Source organism: Aethalodelphis obliquidens, unplaced genomic scaffold, assembly GCF_003676395.1.
Source record: "Aethalodelphis obliquidens isolate GAN/ISIS:26980383/991018 unplaced genomic scaffold, ASM367639v1 scaffold6, whole genome shotgun sequence".
NCBI classification, from domain to species: Eukaryota; Metazoa; Chordata; class Mammalia; order Artiodactyla; family Delphinidae; genus Aethalodelphis; species Aethalodelphis obliquidens.
In genome coordinates, this window is record NW_020837950.1 from 61,249,207 (window position 1) to 61,272,866 (window position 23,660).

A 23,660-nucleotide genomic window follows, 5' to 3' on the forward strand; every position below is an offset into this window, starting at 1 on the left:
TTTTAAATTAAATATTGTTACTTTTATTCACATAAAACTAACATTTACATTTTAATTTACACATATATGTGTGTACACACATATGTTACATGAAAGTATATAATACAGTCAATATGAAAAATCCTTAGCCAGTTCCTAGCAACTTTTTTTTTTTTTTTTTGCGGTATGCGGGCCTCTCACTGTTGTGGCCTCTCCCGTTGCGGAGCACAGGCTCCGGACGCGCAGGCTCAGCGGCCATGGCTCACGGGCCCAGCCGTTCCGCGGCATGTGGGATCTTCCCGGACCGGGGCACGAACCCATGTCCCCTGCATCAGCAGGCGGACTCTCAACCACTGCACCACCAGGGAAGCCCCCTAACAACTTTTTCGTGGTCATTCAAAATTGCTTAGCGATTGCCTTGATTCAAAATTACAGAATATGTTTAATCTAAAAGAATAATCTGTCTTAATAACTGCATAGAGGTGATTTTATATTACCATAACTTTTTATTCTGTTTGTTTCCTTTATGTCAATGGAAAGCCTGCTGTGAGTGGATAAACTAGAGAAGTATTTGCAAGGAAAAACATGAAGACATTTTGTTCCCTTAAGTAGTTTTAATATTTCCCTCTGCAGTTTTGTTTACACTAGCAGTTTAGGAAGCTGTTTCTTTAATAGGACTTCCTCCTACATAGGAAGCCTATTTCCATCCCCACTCCCTCCAAAATTTCAAATTACCATACAATCACAACAATGAGTTTTGACTGCAGCCTAAACAGTATAATAATGCTGATTTTTCCCATCATTTCCATCACCTGGGGCATTAAAGGAAGCACTTGGTTTCCTATCCTCATTTCCTGTGCATTCTAATGCCAAGGCTTGGATCAGAAAAAACTGGCTCATCTCCAGGCTCATTTAGAGAGATGCACAAGAAGCTGTGGTCAACATCTGCCTACAAGATGGCTTGTCTGGAAAGGGTTAAGTAAAGTCAGGCTATCGGTCTCCTGCCACTGTTCCCAGCATTTGCATCAGTCACGGGAAGTGATGTCACACACCTGCAATGCACATGCAAACTGTGAACACTTCACCAACATTGAATTTGAGTCTCCCACCCAAAATCATGCCCAGCTGCCTCACACTGAGTTCCTCCACTGCCAAATTGGCTAGTCTGCATAGCACTGAAAGAATGGATGGTCTTATGCTAACAGCAGCTAAGTAGATTCAAGTTTGAAACCACCAAGCTGTGTATAGTTTTGTTTTTATCAATTACTTCTTGCCATTTCTAGAATCACAGAGAGGGAACATAGCACTCTCATTTCACAAATAATTAAATCATACCTCTACTGTAGCTTTCACCAATTGTTCTTTCTCATCAGACTTAAGGGAAGGGGCTGGGATTTAAAGCACTTTTCTATCGCTAGAGCTTATACCTAGCAGATATTCAAATTTGATAAACAAATAAATGGATGGACAGATGGGTGAATTCTTAGAAACCATTTCACAGAGCTACCTTGGATGATGTGGTCAATTTACTCAATTTTTCTAAAACCAAGATTTGGAATAATAAATGGGTATAATTAATAGCATCTTCCTCAAAGGACTGTTGAGCAGATATCTTGAGATAATGCTTTTCCAAAGTTCTATACAAAGCCAGACACATAATAAGGATTCCATAAATATTAGTTTGCTGTTATTTTGATAGTGATAGTCATATATGACTTTCCATTTCTCCTTGTTACTAAGACTCACCAACCTCTTGGTTCATCCTACCTAAGTGTCAAGGGCTTTACCCCCTGACTTGTGGTCTTCCTCTCTTTCCCTAGATCTACCATCAGTCTGGGGTGACATCAACATTCACATGAACAACTCATCAAGCCGTTTCTTCACACTTCACTGATCTTTTCATCTCCAATAACTTGCACTTTTTTCTTTCAGCTATATATGTCCTCTGACCATACACATTCTCTCTGGAATCAGTCTACTTAGATAGAAATGCTAGTTCCATCAGTAGTTACAGCTATGTAACCAGCTACACATTTTTCAGGTTCCCTAAAAACTTTAGTTACCTCATTTGCTAAATGGGATTATAAAGGTATTTACTTCACAGTGCTTCATATATAGTAATGCTCCATTATTGTTAGTCTTATTATTCTTATCCCCCAAACTACACCACCTCTGAAATATGGAACCCAACACTAAATGTGTAATGTTTGGACACAAGTTATTCCACCTCTTTTACTACAGTAAATAGCTGAAAATAAACTAGAAATAAAAAGGGAAAATAAGTAAGAAAACACAGAAGTGCCTAAAGAAAATAAAAGAGTTTCAAAATATAATCATTGGGCACCCAAAAAATAACAATGATTATAATAGTTTACATTAATTGATAATATATATAGTGTACTTGGAGTAATACCTGATTCAAAAGTATACCAAAATAAGTACATTACGTAAATTATGAATGCTTACTCTGTATGGGCACAATTCTATGTGCATTCCATGATGTGTCTTGCACATACAGGTGAGAAAACTGAGGTTCAGAGAAACTCAGTAACTTACCCAAGTTACATGTCTAGCACATTGCAGAGCTGGGATTCAAATCTACAGACACAAGGCCACATTGACCATTCATGTATGGTGGAGCTGGAATTCAGACCCAGTCATTCTGATACCAGAACCTGTGCTCTTAATTACTTTTGTCTCTCCCTAAATTACCTAACACCCCAGAATACAGTGACAGTAGCTTAAAAAATGTACACACACATACATTTGTTCAATCAAATTTTCATATCAAACTATTTCATTTCAACCAATTTGCTTTTGGCTAAAGTTTATGCTATTTTCAGCTCCAAGAACCCTGTCCTTCAGGGCCAGTGTTAGACTTCATATGCGGGACCCTGTCAGGTTTTCCGGGGCTTGCACAGATGCAGACTGGGCCCTTAGTCTCAGCATGTCTTTCCTGTTTTCCAGAATTCTGGAAAAATTCACTGATGGATGAAGACTTCTACCCAGACATAATTGAACAAGTACAATGGCAACAAGTAATTTTCTGGGTTCCCTTCTGCCTCCACTGAGTCAGCTTCTTTTCAATACAAAGATGTCTGGTGACAACTACAGAAGAACAGGTTTTCCCACCACCATGGGTGTCGCGACCTGGGCTACACAAGGTCCAGCTTGTAGATAATCAACTTCCAAGTCATTCTGTCTGGAGTCTCTGTGCAGCAGTGGACCCCAGGTACATCTTTTCTACAGCTACCTGGCACTCATTTTTTAGGTTCGACTCCCGAGTTCTCTCCAGGGCCACAAAGTAAAGGAAGTAATAATTCTTTCTTGGCCACCACTCTTCCTAAAGCAGAGTCACTTGATAGTTCTACACCCGCCCTCAGAACAAAGGAACAGTTTCCTGTTGTTAGCTGAGGTGTTTGTTAGGCTCTGGAGTGAGCAGCCAGGCAAGGTATGAGAGTGGAGGCAGCAATGCGCTAGTGCTGCTGTTTGTGGTCTTTGGTTTCTTGGAGCAGGACTTCAGGAGTTAGGATGAAGAGGGGGAAATAACATTTTAGTCTATAATTCAGCAGTAACCGTCAATGATGATCTTATTGAACACATTGTTATTCTTTATCAGCTTTGCCCTCTATTTCAGCACAGTACCATCATACAGGGGAGATAATTACTTAAGAAGACATTTCTTTTTGTTTGAACTGTCTTCTCAAAATCTTTTCTCAACAATTACAGATCATAAAGAAGAAAAGATACCTCCTGTATATGACAGAATACCCTCATCTATAAATCAGTTAAAAGAAAAAAAATAAAGATTCAGCTTTAAATATCTAAGTGTGATGCTGAAAATGTCATCACAGGGATTAAAAATACTTACACAAATTATTGAATGAAATTTGCCTTTAGATACATAAGGAAGTGCCCTAGCTTCTTTGCAAATAAGGATTATCAGCACACAAGCTTGGTTAGCAAAAACTGTCACGAGAAACTAAATCAACTTTGTCAATGACACCCACATCTTATACTTCCTTACCCTAACTCATTCTTGTCTTAAGTCTCTTACCCTTTGGATACATGTTTCTCCTCTGTGTTTGAGGCAATTTGGGGTGCTTGGCCCGAAGTAGGACTCTAATAACAACAACAGCAACAAAATGAATAAAGAGATAAAGAAGATGGAAAGTAATAAAAAGTATATATGATTTTCAAGGTGTCATAGACCTAATAATTCTAGATATTTGTTCTTTACTACAATATTTCAATGTATTTAACTGTATTCATAGTATTTTTTCTTTATTAAAATATGAATTTTTGTCATTAGCATTCTTAAGCAATTCTCTTAACTTTTTTGATTTTTCTCATCTGTAAAAACAAGACAATTTCTCTACATGATCTCAAAAATCACCCAGCTCTCTGAGAGATCTTCAATAAATTTACCTTGATTTCACCTGAGATCAACTTAATCCACAGTCTGTTTGGATTATTTAGAATCAAGTGTCAAACCAAACTAAGTCAAAATTTTCATCAGATTGCACAAAAACAATGGAGATCAATAGGATATTAAAACATCAAAGTAATTCTTCAGAATAATTTTTGCTTCATGGAGAATGATTGCTAATAGTTAAAAAGGAACTAGGTTCTGCCAGCTCTCAATCTTTCAGTGTTTGAGGAAATATTCAGTTATCACTACCAAACTTAAAACCCAGCTCTGCCCACAAACAATAAAGGCCCGCCCACAGGCAGTTGAAATACACACATACAAACACATATATATGCACAAAGTTGTTCTGCCCTGTCCCTAAATAAATAGAAATTTTCATTCTATTTTTACATCTTTTATAATACCCTGCTTAACAGAGCGTGGCACAAAAAGTCATGCATCAACATCAACTCCTGACAATGCTCGTTATATGCCCAAGGCACATATTCAGATAAAGGGCATTTTGCAATTCCCTGAGTTGAATATTCTCCTTTAGACGTTTCCAGCTGAGTCACTATTTCTAATTCTTCTCAGTCCACAGATCTACTAGAGTGCAACACAAAACCACAGAAATGTCGAAAACAATGTTGGAAATAAGGATGGTAAAATCCCAAGTGCACGTATGAAAGAAAAAATGTGTATAAAATTGCTTCCAAACATATAAAATATATTTATTCTCAATTTGTAATATTTGGATTCCAGAGGAATTAAAGACTGAGAATTAAAATAATGCATCAATTAGAGAGCAAAAAATGCATCATTTTGGCTGTCTGTCATCTGTGGTGAATCATATTTATTTTTAGTTTAACCCAATTTAAGCATAAAAATGAAATAGCTCAGAAAAGCAGAAGACAGCAATAATCTCCTGACTCCTTAACAATTGTTAGGACACATGACCCTCTAACTCTACACAACTGTCCTAACAATTTTCAAAAAGTTAGTATTTCTACTCAGCTCTCACATGTGAAAAGTTGTTGAAGTATTGAATTTTCTAAAATAATATCTTATAAACAGTATGTATGGAAAATAATTCACATTTATACTAATAGGCAATCAGTAGCCAGACACATGTGGTACTCTATATTGTGATTATATTCTAGATGAGTAACAACTAATCTTTACCTCTTTAATATTTCACGATCTATAAACTTTTCTACTTTCCCTCCTCACATCCACTTTAATTCCATTTAATCTTCACAGCAATAAGGCAAAGTAAGTATTCTTATTTTCAGTTTATAACTGGAAAACAAAAAAGCAACCTAGGTAAGGGAGGTTAAGTAACTTATTCAAAGTCTCACTACTGCTATGTGACAGAATTAGTAACCAAACATAAGCCAATATGACTCTAACATAGAGTAGATTACATCAAAAAAAAAGAAAAGAAAAGAAAAGAAAACCCAACCAAACAACAAGTCACCTAAGGATCTCCATACCTAAAAAGATTAACTTGATCTCACTTCGCCAGAACTCTTCCATTCAGACAGCCTAGTGCCAAGGCTTGTATCATAGGATACGTTATTAAATGTCCTCTATGAAGTTTCAGACTGAAAATATATCTAAGCAAACAATATAAGCCATAAACAACAACCTTGCCTTCCAAAGAAATCTGTGGTGTACAGCATATCCCCGAAAACTTTTATCCGTAAGTGTGACATTCAATGTCTCTCAAAACTGTATTTTCATTATTTAACAATTTTTTCCAAAATCTTAAGTTTCATTCAATCTAAAGTTTGGAAATAAGATGACAGACTTTTCTTAAATCCTATGCCTTGTTCTTCCTCTTTTTTTCCCATCTTTATAATGCCTATTTTTCATTGTTTTATACATACTAACCATTCAATATCACTAAAAACTACTAAGGTTTTACATACAGAAAACATGAGTCTCTGAGTTTAAAGATTTCATTATATGGTAAGGGTAGGGAAGCAAAAAATAAAGACCTTCAGAATTGCTATGTATATTTACATGATCCTCTGTAAGCAGCAGTATCAGCTACTAATTATTGAGTGCCTATTATATGCCAGGTACTGTATCAAGTACTTTTTGTATCTGATCTTGTTTTATTCCAGCTGCAAGCTTTTGAGCTATTATCACAAATAAAGTTAAAGCAAAAAGAACAGCTTCAGAAAGGTTAAATAACTTGATCAAACTGATACAACTGACTAACAACAAGACAGGCTCTCTAATTCAAGTCTGTCTGACTTGTATATTTTATTTATTTAGTCTACCAAAGTCAGATAGGCCCAGATTTAAATCCCAGAACTCTCACCAAAGCAGCACTCAAATTATTTGGAAAGGCAATAAATTAACTCAAAAAGTTTGCTGTAGATGAGAATGAGTATGGCCCGTCTAGAGACACTCTGAAAATACCCATGTGCTAGAGCAGAGGCTTCTCATTGGAAAGTGCCTGCCTATTCTCTAAAGCAGTTAGAGGTATGCTGGGAGAAGACCATACCAAATTGGATAAGTGCCAACTCTGGACTTAAATATAGCAATTATGTAATTGCCAGAAAGAGACAATTAACAAACTAAACTGCAAACTTCACTGGTGAAGAATTTCCGAAATTTCATTCACACGCTCTTGGGCCCCTTCCTTTAATTCCACGCAGTGTCTGTCCATCTAGTAGCTATAGCATCCTCTGTAAAGCCACTGAATTGTCAAGGAAACAATAAAGCTATCACCATCAAGTAAAAATGGCTGGTGCCCTGCCCTGAAGCCCTGCTAATTAGAACTGCATGTGCAGAGAATCTATATTTGTCCCAGCGGGTGACCACAGTGACCTTTCACATCTGTGGATGTGGTAATACGTCTTGGGTTGGGCCATACTGGAAAGTCTGAGTGATGTCCCCCACCAAGAACTGATTTATCTGATTCAGAATGTCAGAGTGTCAATATAATCTCATATTCAGTGCATTTTTTTTACATTCTCATCCTAAGGTTTTAGTAAGTTACCTGCAATGGATATATACACATATACCCTTTTCCAATGACCAGACTCAGCTTTTTGGCAGTATCTTCTGAAGAGAGGTCTGAGAGTAGAACAGGGCACTGATGTCAGATTCTATGTTTACTGGCAGGGACAGATAGAAAAGCTTACATAGCACCTACACAGATGGTGGTTCAAACCAGTTATTACTCCCTCCCTTTCCAAACAGTTAAATGTATCCTATTTTCTACTTTTAATTTACTGGGAGGTGTTGTTTATTTTACATATGAATGATATTATCAGGCAAAGAGACAAATCCTCGTTAGTATAAACAGCTGCACTTTGTATTTCTCATTCTCAAATCCAGCCATACCATCTTATCATAATAGCTATTGCCTGTACTGAGGAAAGTACCATTGGACATACCTATACCTCCCTTACCACACAGCAGCTTAATTCTAATCTGGCTTGAACAATTATTTAAAATAAGTTAGGTTTTACTTTTTAGGAATCCAAATATTCCTCTCACCTAACAAATGAATCTCAGCTTTATCACTAAAGATAAATATAAATATCTTTATCACTAAAGATAAAGATAAAAATGTCAAGATAAATTCATATATGGGAAGGAATGTTGGTGGCATTCTGAAAAAGGAGAGAGAAAAAATGGGTTTCCTCAGTCAACTGAGCACAATACAGATATGTTTCAAAGCTACCATTTCAGGTTTGTGTGAATAAAACTTTATCTATATGTCAGTCTCATGCGGCTACAAAGGATAAAGACAAAGATGACTGTAACGAGTCAACTGACCTAATGCTAGAAAAGGACGCAAAACAGCTCCAATCTATACTTGGGTGCCTTCATTTTCTTACTTAAATGGGAGAGGAAAATGGATAAAAAGAATTTAGTTACATAAGAATATTATGAAAATAAATGCTTGAGGAATATTCCGCAGCATAACTTTGAAGACGTGCCCAGAGCATTAATCCAAAGTAAAAAGGCAGAGACAACTGGCTGATTACCTAAATCTGTATTATGTTTCTAGGTTTGGTCACGCCTGTCAGTGGGCTTGATACACTAGAATTAGGGCCCCAAAGCGGCCTGAACTATGAAAATGTCTCTATGGCACAACCTACAGTAATTTTGTGGCTTAAAGAAAAAATATACTCCAATTTTTTAAAAAAGCCACCATAACAGATTTTTAAAAATCTCTTGCCCATCTTAGAATCTCTCAGCAAAATTCGGGAAAAGAATTATCTATATACAACAATGACAACAAGAATAAAAAAAATAAGAGTGTGAGTTTATACTTGTCTCTTGTGATGAAAAATATCAGATTCTGAAACAGCAGCAGCCATTCTATTCACAAGTAAGTGAAGCTTGCATATTGCAGTCACTACTACCACAGCTATCTGAGAGCATTTGGCAAGAGATATTCACTAGGATTTAATTCTAACGCTGGAAATCTCCCCTCATCATAAAGAGTTCTTCCAAATCATGGATTGTCAGCCTGGGGTCTGAACAGGCTTCAGGGCAGAGCATAAAATTGTATGATAAATTGTGCAAAGATATGGATTTTATGTAATTTCCTATGGAGAGAGTATGTAGATTTTATTATATTTGCAAAGGGTCTCATGAATTAAAAAAAAAAAAAAGTAAGAACAACTATTTTGGGTCCTGAACAAATGAAACCATATTATTTGTTCTAGTTTTCTGTTTTAAGGATCTCCCTTTACTAAGTCTAACAAGGCCACCTGAGATACATAAGACATTTGAACATTACCACTTAATCAGTCACTAATGACCAATGACCTTAACTTATAATAATCTATCCTCAATAGAGTACAATTCATGATATTCCATTCTCCATACTCGGTCAGTGTTGGTTGTGACTACTGGCATCCACTGCAGTGATTACATCTCAGTAGTATTTGATTATGGTGGGTCATTCCACACTTTCCAGAATTCTTATTCATTTAGCATCTAACATACTGACTCCAAAATATTTTTCTAAAAAAATGTATGTTCTTTCCTCTCTTACTGTCTTATTCTTCCTTTCAGATATAGGATAAACTCAAACAGCCTCTCATTGATATTTCTGGTGGAATTAATGAGCAGCAAATGAAAAATCTAGTTTTAGTACTACTAATAATCGTTTGTCTTAACAGATCAACTTTCTTCTAAATTGTTCCACATGCTCTCTATTTTATTATTTCTTTTATTGTCAACATATAACATAATGTTTGAGATCTCAGGTTTTGGAGTTACTGGTTTCGAACCAGAAATTTCCCACTTACCAGCTGTGTGACCTTGGAAAATATTCTTAACCTCTCTGAGCCTTAGGTTTTTTCATCTGAAAACTGAGCCTAACAATATAGTACCTACATCATAGGTTCTTGGGAAGATTAAATAAGAAAATGGGTATAAAACACAAGGCGTGGTACATAGAAATGTTTAGTGTTGGCTAAGCATTATATTTTAAGATAAATACTTCAAGTGTATCATAACTAAAGAAATGATTCACCTTCAGTAGAACAGATCTCATCAAGAAAGTCAAGCCCAAGAGATCAAAAGAATAGGCCAGCATAACAATACAGTTCAAACGAGTAAGGAACAGGTGGCAATCCTGGCACTCGAGTGGGGTGGACAGCAGATTACATAGACGGAGCTCCAGGACAGAAAAGGTGCAGAGCTCCACTTCAGAGAGAGGAAGCTTTAGGCAGTGGGGACCTCGCTTCATTAACTAGAAATCAGGTTTGGCATCCATTGCGATCACTCTCAAGGATATTAATGGAATCTCAAGTAACTGATGTATTAGAGGGAGGGCTTTGTGTAGGAAAACAAAACACAGCAACAGATTGTGTCTACCTAGAAGAATAACTTGATGCTAGTTGACTAGTTAGTGGTCTCATAAGAATCTCCTTGGTGAGGGCCAAAACTGGCACAGAAATTCGAGAGGAGGTTGGGCCTGCAGACAGGTATTAAGTAGTCCCAGCTGTGGGAGGTAGAAGTCAAGTAGATCATTATTTCATAAACATTTACAGTTGGATCCCCACTGCCAAATTAACAATAGCAAAATATCTACACCATTGCCTTAGGGATTTCTACTAGTCTCCCATCTCAAAATACTATTACTATCCTACCTGACCTCCATTAAAGAGCATACAGCTTAGAGCTGATTCTTGCTATCTACCCCTCTGGCCCTTATGTTTTTGGACTGTTTCTTGCTAACTAGATCCACTGACTTGGAAGTTGGATCACACTTCATCTTTGCACCAATCCCTCAGAGACTGCCCTCTTACTTTTTGGTCCTGACTCTCAAGACCTCAACTTGGCTAGAGGCCCAGATTCTAACTCATTTAGGAGGAGAGGGAAAAAGGCATCCAGGAAAGGGCACTGGATTTGGAGGCAGAAAAACGGGACTTGAGTCCAAGCTGTGCCGTTAAAGAGCAGTGTAGCTTTAGAAAACAACAGCTAACACTGATTGAGCTCTATTTTAATAATTAAACAACATTTAATCCTCACAAAACCCTGAAGTAAATTACATTATTATCTCCATTTTACAGTTAAGGAAACTGAGGTACAGAGAGGTTAAATATGTTGCCCAAGGTAACAAGTCTAGAACATCAGCAGAGTTATTAATCTTGGGGAGTTCTGACTCCTAACCAATATGTCACATTGCTTCACCATCACTTAACTTCTTTCAGAGACAGAAACACTTATAAAGCCAACCTACATGATGTGAAGGATTTTGTGAGCCTAAAGCACCATAAAGTATTAAAAGTGAAAAAGTGATGCGGATGTTGTGTGCTATGCAAATATAAATCATTGCTCTTTATTATTGTGTCCTCTTCATCAGTTTTAACTTTTTCAGTTTTCTGTTTTGTTTTGTTTTGTTTTGTTTGCTATCCAGAAATCATTGTTCTTTAGTCTTCCTTTTTCTACCTTTAAAGAAATAGATTCTTTGCAATAAAAATTTACCTATTTTCCTCCAGGTCACTTGTTCTGGCACATTTACAGACTGTGACTGTGTTTGATTCTCCCTATACCTTTTGCTAATGGAATATTCTTTCCTGACTCATAACTTTATGGTCGTTTGAAATAGTAATTTGTTATAATAGAACATCCCATACAACATCTCTGCTTTCTTCCATGCTGGTAATTTTTCCAGGTTCCTCAAGTTTTCTTCTGATGCCTTAAGCCCTAGGTTAATCATTGTTATTATTGTATAAGCTGTCACACTTCTTCGACATTTCTCTGGCTGCACACTCCTATTTTCCAGCATTAGGTCTTCAGACTGCAACCCTCACTTCTTCACCTTTCTCATTCCTTTCTTCCCACTGACTAATATTTTTCTGTTTTTGAAACTCTTTTCACATCAGTGGATCATTCCATTCCCACCAGCTTTTAGAAGTAGACGAATAGAATTGAAAATTGCTACTCTAAAGAGATTCCCTAAAGGTGCTATTCCTGTTGAGATGAGTTTTATACAATTCATGGGTTCTCAAAATTGCAAATTACCCAGTGGTGATTAATGGGCCCCAAAATGGAGTGACTATACCCCTGGGTAAAAGCAATATCAGAAAATACAGGTCCAAATGGTTTACAAGCCTCAGTGTTCTAAGGGAAATGGGATGTTTAGGGGCACAGACTTGGCTAACAGGCATAAATTATAACCACTGTTAGCAGAAGCCAAAAAGATGCCCAAAGATAGAATCATCTACTCTGTTCATACCTAACCAAAGTAAAAGAAAGAACTGGCACTGGGTCAGCCTTCTTAACCTTCCCCCCAAAGAAGAGTACACCAAATACTCCTACTGCCCTAACCTCTACTTTCTGTTTTTAATATGATTATGTTCCTCCCTTTCTGACATACTTAGGACCTTTTTCTTGGCAGCTGCGATAGTTTTATGGTCCTTTTTTATGTATTTTAAGCATTCACTCCTTTTCTCCCTTTATTATCAGATGAAAATATCTATAAACAACTACATTCAACCTGTATTATGATCATCCTTTTCCTTTCTTTAAACTTTTCTTTTTCTGGTAGAGAACTTCAGAGTACTCACAGAATGACAGGATAATATCAGCTCTGTCATTTAATTTTTCCTCTCCCCTCCCCATGAGAATGAGAAGGTTGTTACAGTGATTTGTTAGGGTCTTTTAAAAAATTAAATAGGGATTTCCCTGGTGGCACAGTGGTTAAGAATCCACCTGCCAATGCAGGGGACATGGGTTAGATCCCTGGTCTGGGAAGATCCCACATGCCGCGGAGCAACTAAGCCCGTGTGCCACAACTACTGAGCCTGTGCTCTAGAGCCCGCGAGCCACAACTACTGAGCCCGTGTGCTGCAACTACTGAAGCCCATGTGCCTAGAGCCTGTGCTCCGCAACAAGAGAAGCCACGGCAGTGAGAAGCCTGTGCACCACAACGAAGAGTAGCCCCCGCTCGCCACAACTAGAGAAAGCCCGCACACAGCAATGAAAACCCAATGCAGCCAAAAGTAAATTAATTTTTTTAATTAAACTTTTTATTAAAATATAACTGACATAAAACTACAGATGTTCAAAACTCATAAGTATAAATATCAGTGAATTATTACAATGTGAAAAGAAGTTTCCCAGAACCTTGGAAGCCTCACCTCTACCCAATTACATCCTTGTCCTTCTCAAGGGACCCTGTCCTAACTTCTAATACCATAAATTAGCAGTGCCTGCTATTGAACCGCATATGGGTTCTTTAATACATTCTTTTGAGAATTGCTTCTTTCGTTTATATTATGTTTTATCCATCTTGATACCTGTAGCAGTAGTTATTCACTTTTAATGCTGTATTCTAGTCTACTGCATGAATATACTGCCATTTATTTATCCATTCTGGACATCTGGATTTTTTTCCCAAGTTTTTGCTATTATGAATACTGCTATGGAAAATCTTAACTTGTTTTTTGGTATATACATATATATATGTGACCATAATTCCACTGGCTATATACCTAGCAGAAGAATTGCTAGGTCATAGAAATGTGTCTTTAATTTTAATACATGCTTCCGATTTCCCAAAACACTGCACCAACAGCCATGGGAGTCCCAGTTGCTCTGTATCCTCACCAGTACTAGGTATTGTCAGTTTTATGTTTGTTTGTTTGCCATCTTGGTCGATGCTAGAGGTATCTCATTATGGTTTTAACTTGAATTTCCCTGTTTCCTAAAGGAGTTGAACATATTTTCTTGTGCTCTTTGACCAACTGGATATCTTCTTTGTGAAGTCCCTGTTCAATATCTTGCCCATTGTTCTAATCAACTGTCTGGTTTTCATTATTGATTCATGATAGTTCTTCATCAGTTATATGTATAACAACCTTTGCCAAAGGTATACTAAATATCTTCTCCCACTCTGAGCTTGCCTTTTTCACTTCTTATTGATATCTTTTAATGAATAGACATTATTAGTTTAATGTAGTTCAATTTACCATTCTTTTATTCTATGGTTAGTGTGTTTGTGCCCTATTTAAGAAATTTTGCCTAATCTAAGGTCATGAATATATGTCCTATGTTGTCTTCTTGAAGCTTTATTGTTTCACCTGTTACTTTTAGATCAACAATCAACCTGGAATTGATTTTTTATATGATTTGCTGCACAGGTCAAGTTTGCTTTTTTTTCATATCGGTATTCAATTGACCCAAACATCACTTCATGAAGAACTGTCCTTTCCCCACCCCTTGGCAATGCCAGCTTTGTCGTGAACTAGTGTGGTCTGTCTCTGGTCTCTCTATTCTATTCCATTGGTTTATTAGTCTAACCTAGCACTATCCTGTAGAGTAAGACTGAGACATTTTTGCTTTGCTTTGCTCTTTCTTAACTCTTCTTAGCGCTTTGCATTTCTATATAAATTTTGCCATCTAACTGTCAATATTTACCCAATTGTGGTAAAACTGATTACATTGATTTATAAGGTTTTTGTTTTTCAGCAGGTAATCAGGCACACAATTTCTTCATGACATGTCTCAACAAAAGCTTTAACTTATACAAAACCCAATGTCCATCCAGCCCCTTTCTGTTGGACGTAGCTCACAGAGCAACCACTTGTGCCTCTTTAGCTCACAGAGCACTGATTTGCATATCCCTCCCTGAGGGTTCCTGTGTTCTGCTCTCTCTGGTTGTCTCTAAAACAACCGGATCTTTAGAGAAATCAGGATTGGTGTTTGATGATTCTATTTTCCTCTCGTTTCTAATCCTCTCCGTTTTCCTTTCTAAATTTATATTTAGTTAAAACTCCTAACTTCATTTTGTTGGTTATTTCACCTTTCTTCCATATGTCAATAAAAACAGCAGCCCAAAACTTGTTTACACAAAACTCAAAAGTCTTTCTGAACTCAAAAAGAAGAACATGAGAGCCAGAATCATTTCTCTTCAACAACATGAGTGTGCTGCTCATTTCTTGAACTAAAATGCCTGCTGTTAATTCACTTTTATCTTTAGCCTTTAACTGAAACTTCAGAATAAGTCCACATTCTTTCCAAGAGAAGCGGAGAAAAAGATGGACTTTGGAATCAGAACAACTGGGTTCAAATCCAGGTTTGACATTTAGTAGCTGTGCTTAGGGCAAACTGTTTGACGAGAAGACTGTATGTTATAATATATTCCAAACATCTAAAACAGGGTCTGGTGCTTAGGAGTTTCTTGTCAACTGCTGCCCTTTTGTCTTCTATTTCAGTAAAATTCTCTTTCTTAAAACATATTTTACAGAAACTATAATCTTTGTCCTTGGTGCTATGATTAACTTCCTGTCTTCATTCTTAATCCTACTATCCCTCTCACTTCTTTTCTACTGACACCCTATAAAATCTCATATACTGCTTTTATTATTGCTTCTTCTTCCCTAATACACTTAAGCTCTAATTATACCTGCCTTTATCACTTGTTTATCAACTTTCCATAATTTTTTTACCTTTGTTGTTTCTGTTCATAATTTCTACTAATTTTTTGTAGTTGGGTATCTTTGTTAATTCTTACTTTGGCAGCATTCTATGAATCCAGTGTCTTTAGGTCAGTCAACTCCCTCCGGGCACTGTAGCCTTCCTTGTCAGTCACCTCCAATACTGTCCTTTCTGGACTTCCCACTTGCACAAGCCACCTCTGCACATGCTTGTCACCTCCACAATGCTGCAGCAACTTCACCACCTGCCACCTCACCCGCTGAAGCCAAATATGGACATGTCACTCCATTCGAAGCTAATTTAGGGAGAATGTGTCTCCTCCTCTTTAGCTAACATCTCATCTGATACAACTCATTCAATGCTCCATTAAACATGCATATCATAAACAGATTTTAGCAAAAACAGCTCCTTTCATTTTTGTTCTGCATCTGGGAATGTATCTCTGTAATAGGTACCAAGAGAAACATAAAATAACTACATCCCTCCGATGACTGGGCTGTGGTTGGGTCAGCTCATCTGGCTGACTTCATCCCTTAGGATGGGTTCTTTCCCTCCGAAAAAATCCTAAATTCCTCTTACAAAGAAGCACCTGGCAGGCAAATTCTAGCAGGTTCCCAGAGAACCTCAGATATGTCTAAATTAGCCTCAATCAAGAATGAATAGGACTCCTATTGCACTGTCAAGTGTACAAAAATACCGCCCTTCTATACTGTATTTATACACACTGAGTCTAGGAATGTGACTTCTTGTTTTTTCGTCCTAAAATACAGTTGGCTTCCCCTCCTGCCACTACCCTTCTTATAATATATGGGGAAGGTGGCTTGATCTTTAATAATTTTTTTCCTTTCACATTTCATTTGGAATCATATACATGTACTTATCTGATCTTCTCTCTTCACCAGAATATAAATCTTCCAACATGATTGTATTTTTAAGACAGTCATATCATGGTTTGAATAAAGAAAATTCCGACCCTGTAAGATTTTCCCCTCTTACTGACCAGCAAAAATAGCCACAAATCCAGGTCTTTCATGCACAATATATTTTCCTTTTGGTATTTAGTCTTATTCCTTGCACTAAGTTATACTCGCATGTCTCTTGCCTCAAATCCCTAAGGTCGCTTAAAGTTCTCTGTGCTCTTAAGGCATAGAATCACAGCAGGCTCAGATCAGATAGTACTACAAAGATCAGTAAGTTCAAAAGCTTCAGAAAACACATTAGGAAATTGAAACAAAACGTTTAAGAGACTTGCCCAAGGTCATACAGGTAGTTTTTTTGTTTTGTTTTGTTTTAGGTACACGGGCCTCTCACTGTTGTGGCCTCTCCCGTTGCGGAGCACAGGCTCTGGACGCGCAGGCTCAGCGGCCATGGCTCACGGGCCCAGCCGCTCCGCAGCATGTGGGATCTTCCCGGACCGGGGCACAAACCCGTGTCCCCTGCATTAGCAGGTGGACTCTCAACCACTGCGCCACCAGGGAAGCCCCAGGTAGATTTTTTTGATGTGCAGGAAAAATATATATATTTTTAATTTGTCACTGTCATAGCAGAGTTATTTTTTTTTAATTTACATCCTACAGTAGATTCCTCTTAATATCACTTGCTTTTACTCAGGACATGGCTGAATCAAGGACATTTATAAGACAAATCTGCTAATACCCAACGCAATACAAAGCATTACAAAGCCAAAGATTAAGGAGGCTTAAGGAACCTTGGGGGAAGATATAAATATTTCATCCACTTGGCCTCATCCTATGTGGCTAGAATTCTAAGGCAGTGATGATGACAGTGGGTCTTATTGTCTTTCTTTTAGGCCAGGACTGGGGATCTAGACTGATGTATGAAAGACTTAAATTTCCTCTCATCCACTCCCATCACTCAGAAGTAACAATGAAATCGACAATTTCTTATTGTTCTCTTAATTATTTCACTATATGAACTGACACAGGAGAAACAGTTCCACTAAAAACTATTTAGAAATAACCATATTACTATTTTCCTACTTTATTCACGTGGTCACAGATATATTTATAATAAGACTCGGTTGTTTTAATAATACTTCCTATTTGTTAAATATATTCATTAAAGAAAGAGTAGCACTCATTCTTCTCCTTTAATTTATAGTTAGAAACTTAATCAAAGCCTGGTCATAGTGTCACCTTGGTGATTAGTGATTTAACTGAGACAAGGACATGGACCCCAAATTCACATGTTAATACCTCATTTCATTAGAACCTACTATTTTGCTTTATCCATTTATCTCAAGCTTATTTATTTCTAACCAACCTACACTGTCAAGTATTACATAAAAATTCTTGCTGATGAAAGGGATTTGTTCATCATTTTCGAACAAAGGACTTTGCTGAGTTTCTGAATCAAGAATCAGTGAACGGCATTTTTTACTTGATCCAGTTATTAAGTCACTGTTATATATGCTGCCAAATATCATCTACCTCACTCTTAGGTACTAGAGTATAAGCACTACTACTACTATTACTACTACTACTACTACTACTACTATATTCTGAGTGAGCCATAAAATAAAGATTGGGTCATTCTTCTCTAACATGGAAGAAAAAACATAAGAGTGAAGGAAAGAGCAGTGCTATGAATTCTGAAACTACATGAGCAATTTGTTCAAAGCCAAACCTCAAACAGACTGAAAAAGCTATAATTTTTAGTTAATTTTAACAGCATAAGAAAGGAAGCAAATATCTTTATCCATTTGGCACCACCACCTCCTTATTTTACATTGTACAGTTATCATTCTTGCCCTTGAATCATAAATCTCCAGAACAAGATATGGATCCATTTTAAAGGTCCTTTCTAATAATTCAAAGATTAAACACCTCAACTTCATGCAAGTGAACATAGTTCTCCAATTATCTCTTCTACAAGTTTAATTTCTTTGGAAAATTATTTAAAAGAGGAAATACCCACACAGCTAGGCTCACTTAATGCAACTGTAATTTTAGTTTGGAAAATGCAGCTTTTGGGAGGTGTGGCCAAGATGGCAGAGTAGGAAGACCCTGAGCACACCTCTTTCAACTGACACACCAAAATTACAACTATTTACAGAGTAATTATCTACGAGAACAGCCTGATGACTAGCAGAAAAGATTTTTCACACCTAAAGATATAAAGAAGAAACCACAAAGAGATGGGTAGGAGGGGCTGAGACACAGTATAGTCAAGACTCACATACCCAGGTAGGCTATGCACAAAAAGGAAGATAATCACAATTGCAGAGTTTCTCCACAAAAAGAGAGGGGTCTAAGCCCCACATTGGGCTCTGCATCCCCGGGGTCCTGACCTAGGAAGATGAGCCCCCAGAACATCTGGCTTTGAAAGACAGTGGAACTTGCATATGGAGAGCCAGAGGGTTGTAGGAAACACAGACTTCACTCTCAAAGGATGCATGCAAAATCTCACACACTCCAAGCACAGTGCAGAGTCAGTAATTTGAAAGAAGCCTGGGTCAGATACACTTTCTGATCTTAGAGGGCCTCCTGAAGAGGCAACAGGCAACTGGGACTGCCTCAGGGGACACAGATGCTGACAGCAGCCATTTAGGGAAGCTCATTTTATCATCAAGACATTGTGCTGGCAAGTGACATTTTGGAGTCTTCCCACTAGCCTATCAGCACCTGCCCACCAGGGGCTCACCTGCCCACCACCAAGACCAGCACCAGTCCAGGAACCCCTAAGTCATGAAGCCATCCATGCAGGTACCTGGCTCTGCCCACTAGAGGGACAGCACCAGCACTGCCCTCTCACCCCAGCCCTGCTGCCAGTTGCCCTGGAATCTGGCCCCACCCACCAGTGGGCTGAAACCAGACTCCAGACTCCCTGGCCCAGTAATCAATCATTCCACAGCCCAAACGTAACCACCAGTGGGGAAGCACCAACCCCAGGCCCTGCCAGGCACCACAGCCAGTCACCCGAGGACCCAGCCCCACTCACCATCAGGCTGGCGCCAATGGGGCCAGGGACAAGCCCTGCCTACTAGGACACCACAGTAGTTGGCTGCACCACAACAGAAGTGTCAATACAGGCCACATAGGAGGGACCCCTACAGCATTTAGCTCTGGTGAAAAGAAGAGAATATGCTGCTGGGCTCCACAGGACATATCCTACATAGCCACTGCTCCAAGATCAGGAAACATGACTGACCTAGCTAATACATAGAAAAAACACAGAGAATTAGGCAAAATGGAAAGACAGAAAAATGTGTTCCAAACAAAGAAACAAGACAAAAGCCCCAAAGAAGATCTAAGCAAAGTGGAAAAAAAAAATCAGCCAATAAAGAGTTCAAGGTAATGATCATGAAGTTGCTCAAAAAAGTTGGGAGAAGAATGGCTAAACACAGAATTTTAACAGAGTTACAATACATAAAGAAGAACCAACAAAGATGAAAAATATAATAACTGAAATTAAAAATACACTAAAAGAAATCAAAAGTAGATTAGATGGTACAGAGGAATGGATGAGCAAACTGGAAGACAGAGCTGAACAGAAAAAAAATTTAAAACATGAGGACAATTTAAGAGACCACTGGGAAAATATCAGGCATACAAAGATTCACAATACAGAGGTCTCAGAAGGAGATAAGAGAGAGAAAGAGGCAGAGGAATTATTTGAAGAAATAATAGACGAAAACTTCCCTAACCTGGGAAAGGAAACAGTCATCCAGGTCCAAGAAGCATAGAAAGTCCCAAACAAGATAAACCCGAAGAGGTCCACACATTATATTTAAAATGGAAAAAAAATAAAGATAGGGAGAGAATATTAAAAGCAGCCAAGGGAAAAGCAATTACTTTCATACAAGGGAACTCCTGTGAGACTACCAGCTGACTCTTCAGCAGAACCCTGCAGGACAGAAGGGAGTGGCATGATATACTTAAAGTGATGAAAGGAAAAATCCTACAACTAAGAAATCCACCAAGGCTATCATTCAGATTTGAAGGAAAGAGAAAGAACTTTATAGACAAGCAAAAACTAAAAGAGTTCAGCACCACAAAACTGACTTTACAAGAAATATAAAAGGCACTTCTCTGAGGGGGGAAGAAAAGACCACAACTAAACATGTGAATACTGCAAAAATAAAAATTCCATTACTAAATGCAAATATATAGTAGAGGTAGTAGACCAACCATTTATAAAGCTGGTAGGAAGATTAAAAGAAAAAAGTAGTAAAATAATCTATATCCACAATAAGAAGTTAAGGAATACACAAAACAAAAACATGTAAAATATGATGTAAAAACCTTAAACGGGGAGGGGGTGGGGGTAGTAAAAATACCCGGTTGTTAGAATGTGTTCAAACTTAAGAGATCATCAACTTAAAATAATTACATAAATAAATATATAGGTTGCTATATATAAACCTCATGGTACCCACAAATCAAAAATCTACCATACATATACACACAAAAAAGAAAAATGAATCCAAACATAACACTAAAGATACTCATCAAATCACAAGGGAAGAATGCAAAAGATGAAGAAAGGAACAAAGACTTACAAACAACCAGCAATAATTACATACCTACCAATAATTACTTTAAATGTAAATGGCCTAAATGCTCCAATCAAAAAGACCCAGAGTGACAGAATGGATAAAAAAACAATAACCATCTATATGCTGCCTAAAAGAGACTTACTTCAGATCTAAAGACAAACACACACTGAAAGTGAGGAGATGGAAAAAGGTACTCCATGCAAATGGAAATAAAAATAAAGCTGGGATAGTAAAAGTTACATCATAAAAAATAAACTTTAAAACAAAGACTGTAATAAGACATAAAGAATGACATTACATAATGATAAAGTGAGCAATCCAAAAGATATAACAATTGTAAATATTGATATATATGCACCCAACATAAGAGCATCTAAATACATAAAGCAAATATTAACAAATATAAAGGGAGAAATTGACAGTAAAACAATAATATTACAGAAATTCAACACCTCAGTTACATCAATGGACAGATCATTCAGACAGAAATTCAATAAGGAGATACTAGCATTAAAAGACACATTATATCAGATGAACTTAATAGATACAGATACAACATTCCATACAAAAGAAGCAGAATACACATTCTTTACAAGCACATGGAACATTCTTCAGGATAAATCACACGATAGGCCACACAAGATGTCTGAATAAATTGAAGAAAACTGAAATCATATCAAGCATTTTTTTTAACCACAATGGTATGAGACTAGAAGTTAACTACAAGAAAAAACTGCAAAAACCATAATGAGAAGGTTAAACAATATGTTACTAAACAATCAATGAGAAACTTAATAAATCAAAGAGGAAATCAGAAAATAACTGGAGACATCATTTTACAATAGGGACTTGAGCATCTGGGGATTTTGGTATCCATGGAGGTGGGGTCCTAGAACCAACCCCCAGATACTGAGAGACAACTGTGTGTTGTATTTTCCTTCCCCCCTCTCCTTCTCCCCCTCCTTCTCCATCTCTTTTTTTCTCTCTCTTTCTACAGATTAGCTTACTCTTTCACCCTTAGTAAAAAGGTACAAGGATGTGAGAGACTTCCGAGAAGATGGCGGAAGAGTAAGACGCGAAGATCACCTTCCTCCCCACAGATACACCAGAAATACATCTACGCGTGGAACAACTCCTACGGAGCACCTACTGAACGCTGGCAGAAGACCTCAGACCTCCCAAAAGGCAAGGAACCCCCCACGTACCTGGTTAGGGCAAAAGAAAAAACTAAACAGAGACAAAAGGATAGGGACGGGTCCTGCACCAGCGGGAGAGAGCTGTGAAGGAGGAAAAGTGTCCACACACTAGGAAGCCCCTTCGCGGGTAGAGACTTCGGGAGGCGGAGTGGGGGAGCTTGGGAGCCGCGGAGGAGAGCACAGCAACAGGGGTGCGGAGGGCAAAGCGGACAGATTCCAGCGCAGAGGATCGGGCCGACCGGCACTCACCAGCCGAGAGGCTTGTCTGCTCGCCCGCCGGGGCGGGCGGGACTGGGAGCTGAGGCTCCGGCTTTTGTCGGAGCGCCGGGAGAGGACTGAGGTTGGCTGCGTGAACACAGCCTGCAGGGCGTTAGTGCACCGCGGCTAGCCGGGAGAGAGTCCGGGGAAAAGTCTGGACCTGCCGAAGAGGCAAGAGACTTTTACGTCCCTCTTTGTTTCCTGGTGCACGAGGAGAGGGGATTAAGAACGCTGCTTGAGAGAGTTCCAGGGACGGGCGCGAGCCGCGGCTAAAAGTGCGGAGCCCAGAGACAGACATGAGACGCTAAGGCCGCTGCTGCCGCCACCAGGAGGCCTGTGTGCGAACACAGGTCACTAACCACACGCCCTTCCGGGGAGCCTGTGCAGGCCGCCACTGCCAGGGTCCCGGGATCCAGGGACAACTCCCCCGGGAGAACGCACGGCGCGCCTCAGGCTGCAACGTCACGCCGGCCTCTGCCGCTGCAGGCCCGCCCCACACTCCGTGACCCTCCCTACCCCCCGGCCTGAGTGAGCCAGAGCCTCCGAATCAGCGGCTCCTTTAACCCCGTCCTGTCTGAGCAAAGAACAGACGCCCTCCGGCGACCTACACGCACAGGCGGGGCCAAATCCAAAGCTGAGCCCCTGGGAGCTGTGAGAACAAAGAAGAGAAAGGGAAATCTCTCCCAGCAGCCTCAGAAGCAGCGGATTAAAGCTCCACAATCAACTTGATATACCCTGCATCTGTGGAATACCTGAATAGTCAACGAATCATCCCAAATTAAGGAGCCCTGTGGATGAAAGGCTCTTGGTGCTGCAGCCAGGAGTCAGTGCTGGGCCTCTGAGGTGGGAGAGCCAACTTCAGGACACTCGTCCACAAGAGGCCTCCCAGCTGCACATAATATCAAACAGCAAAAATCTCCGAGAGATCTCCATCTCAACGCCAGCACCCAGCTTCACTCAACGACCAGCAAGCTACAGTGCTGGACATCCTATGCCAAACAACTAGCAAGACAGGAACACAACCCCACCCATTAGCAGAGAGGCTGCCCAAAATCATAATAAGTCTACAGACACCCCAAAACACACCACCAGACGTGGACCTGCCCACCAGAAAGACAAGATCCAGCCTCATCCACCAGAACACAGGCACTAGTACCCTCCACCAGGAAGCCGACACAACCCACTGAACCAACCTTAGCCACTGGGGACAGACACAAAAAACAACAGGAACTACGAACCTTCAGCCTGCAAAAAAGGAGACCACAAACACAGTAAGATAAGCAAAATGAAAAGACAGAAAAACACACAGCAGATGAAGGAGCAAGATAAAAACCCACCAGACCTAACAAATGAAGAGGAAATAGGCAGTCTA